Genomic DNA, 3,566 nt, shown 5'->3' with positions numbered 1-3,566 from the left:
TTTAAAAATCATAATATTATTTTGCAATTTGGGTAACTGCATTGTTTTTTGGACAATATGAATTGGTATGAATTTCTGTCATCGCCTTTCACCAATTATAGACCCTGTTACCTTTTCTATAATGCTCCCTTCTTAGTGGCTTGTGGTGTCATGGAAAATATCCTTTGTCCTCAATATGTGACAGCCGCAGCTTGCAAAGAAGCCCTTTATTTTGTGGAACTTTTATTCTCTTCTTAACGTTTGTGTTAAATGTTAACAACCTGGAGCAATCTATTGTGTCGCCATTGACAAACCAATGTTGACTCGAACACTCGCCCCCTTTGTGTCTATTATGTCACTGCCCTCACTTGAAGATTTATGTATTTTTGATATTAAATTCCTTCTGTCATTAAGACTGCTCTCTTGTTGACTTTTCTTGACCCTTCGCCCCTTTCCCTAAACTTTCCCATATTTAATGCAGAGTCTTTTTTTCTTCAGTGTCATTTGACTTCCTTTGCTTTCCAGTTGACTGCTGTTCCTTTTGGCATGTGCTATTTATTCTGTTCTTGAACTTCAGGGGGCCGCACAGCCACTGCTGACATTCCCCATCCTCTACTTTGAACCCGGCTTCTCCTCCAAGGTGCCTTGTCTTACAAGCTATTTCCCCCTGACTACCCAGCTTGCTAATTAGTTAAACAAACACCTTTACTAATGATGCCCCTGGCCTCCTGAGTGTTTTGGGTTTTGTTCAGCTCAGCTGCCGGTGCTTTGCTTGTCCTGCTGCAAGCTTGGCCTTGCTGACCTGAAACATCACAGAGCTGTTATAGGGAGCGGCCGGCCTTGTCCAGCCCTCCCCAGGCCAAAGGCCAGGACCAAGGGAGCACTGGAGCCGCCAGCTGCTAGAGGTGACACCAATCACAAAAGGACGTGATGAGAAGAGACTGTAACTTTGTGAATGTCTTCATTCAACTGTTCTCCAGTCTGATGCGTATGCGTGCCACAGCCTTGGCGCTTGCCTTAAAAAAAAAAAAAAAAAGAAAACTGGAAAGGGCATCTAAAAGTATACTTTGACATCTTCTCTGATTGTCATCTGTTCAGTGTAACATGGCCCACGTTTCAGACCATTATCTTCAGCCTTTGAGTTGCTTTACAGTTAAGTTTTGCCTGCACTGTGCATGTGTCCCTGGAGGTCCCAGTAACACATTCATACTAACTGTGGGGACTGTAGACTGCTGGTTGCTAAAAAGCCTCAGGGCTGTGGAGGACCTGCTCGTCAATGGCTTAATTGACAAGAGCTTGTCTGTATTTAGGAGCAGCTGGTTCTAAGCATTGGCACACAGGCACAATCTTTACACAGCATCCCTTGCCTGAAGGAGTTTAAGGGCAAACGTGGTTAAAATGAAGGAAGATTTATAGTAACTCCCCTTGGGTGACAGGCAGAAGACAGAAAGCAAGATCTTCCCCTTGTGGGGTTTTTATTTACCATTCTCCTTCTCCCAGTGCCATGCCTAGCAGCCACGTTCCAGCGATTTATTAATGATAGGAGCTGGCAATTTAGGACAATTAGGCAGGTGACATTATTCCGCTATGCATCACAGTAAACAAGATAGGAAGCACACAAACTAATGATTGTCGAAATATTTTACTCACTGAAACGGGCAAACAAATTGTGTATACTTATGTTACCACTACCCCTAGACAAACTCTATAAAAAATAAAATGTACTTTAAACAAAAAATTAACAACAATATTTAATGTTGAATTTTATTAGATAAAATCGATCAGATATCAATAAAGAGATACCACCCCAGACTAGAAATGTTTTTATTCCCTCAGTTCAAAATATAACTTATATAACCTAAATATAAATATAGCTATTTATGCTGTTAAACTATTTTATATGTCTGTTTTATCAGTTATTTGTTTGTTTGTTTATTTTGAAAAAATCATTATATTGACCTCTATTTGTGTATGTATTTATTTATTTAACATTCTTAAGCAGGATGAAACCTTGAGATGCATCTCGTTTATGGGGGGTGGGGGGGGGAGCCTGAAAAATTATTAACTGACATATCACCATGCTGAATTTTGAATGTGAAAATGAATCATAGATGAGGGCATAATAATACAACAGTGACGTCAAAATGGCCTATCCGTCTAGAAGATTATACTTGACCTTTGACCTATATTTGACTCCTGTGCACCCGACCACTTTCAAACAAAATGTCTCTTTTTTAAATCACTCGACAGCACCAACAATTTGTGGTTTTTATGCACTTTTAACAATTCTGGCTCTGTGATATTTACAATCGTCCTCCACAAACTGCAACACTAACCAAGCGAAGGAAACAAATAAGTTCATTATCTACCCAGTTTAATTCACCATTCCTGAATCATCAAAAAGAAAAATATATTTAATACTGACTTAATTTACGTTATTATTTGAACATTACTACCACTTTAATCACAGATAATATTCGTACATCCATTATCCCTTTAGATGGTCGCGGTGAGCCGGATAACTACACCCTAGACTGACGCCAGTCCATCGCAGGGCACCAGACACACAGGGGGCAATTTAGAGTAACAATCAGTATGTCTTTGGACTGTGGGAGGAAACCGGAGTACCTGGAGAAATCCCACACGAACACGGTGGAGAACATGCAAACTACACACAGACAGATTCCTAGGCTGGAATTGAACCCAGGCCCCTGCGCTGTGAGGCAGCGCCGTGCCTCCCCGTAATATTCATCCATCCATCTGTCTATCCATTATCATTAACCCCTTAATCCTTTTACAGGGTCGCAGTGTGCCGGAGCCTAACCCGGGAGCCACAGGGCACAAGACGAGACTACACCCTGGACAATGGACAGGACACCAGTCCATCGCAGCCCTAATATTCATGTGTTTTTATATATATATATAATCGCACATATATATATATCTATATCGTTATATAGAGAGAGAGCGAGAGAGAGAGAGAGAGAGAGAGAGAGAGAGAGAGAGAGAGAGAGAGAGGGGGGGGGGGGGGGGAGGGGGGAGGGGCTAGTCACAAGTTTCAGAGCAAAACAATTCCATCTCGTGTTTCTGTGACAATTTATAAATACACACAGATACAGCCTATGTAGTCTTTTAAATAAACAAAGGTGGTTTATTTGGGACTCGTTCCCCGATTAAGTGGGACTGATCTTACTTCCTCACTGCTCGCACGTGTGAACAGAAATAAAGGACTGGGTTCTTCATTGAAACTGTGTTTTTTAACTTCGATTGCTAACTTTTTGCCCGTTTTCTTCACTTTTCCCCTTTATTTTGCAGTAACAATGCCAACACTGAAGCACCCCGCCGGAGCTCCACAGTTGGACATCTTTGCTGCCATTTTAGACATCTCTAAATTTCATCAATCAAAATGACTGCACTTTTCTATAAAAAAAAAAAAAAATGCTGAATTTGGGTCGGAAACCTGGCGAACTAGATAAAGATCTTGGGCTGTCTTGTGAGATGATAAATGAACAGCCTTTCATGCAAACAATACGAATAAAACGTTGGTTTGTGATCTACTTAGTGTAAGAATGAAGTTAGAGTGTGAG

The sequence above is a fragment of the Polyodon spathula genome, chromosome 2 (genome assembly GCF_017654505.1).
Source record: "Polyodon spathula isolate WHYD16114869_AA chromosome 2, ASM1765450v1, whole genome shotgun sequence".
Lineage (NCBI taxonomy): Eukaryota > Metazoa > Chordata > Actinopteri > Acipenseriformes > Polyodontidae > Polyodon > Polyodon spathula.
Note: the sequence above shows the minus strand (reverse complement) of the source record.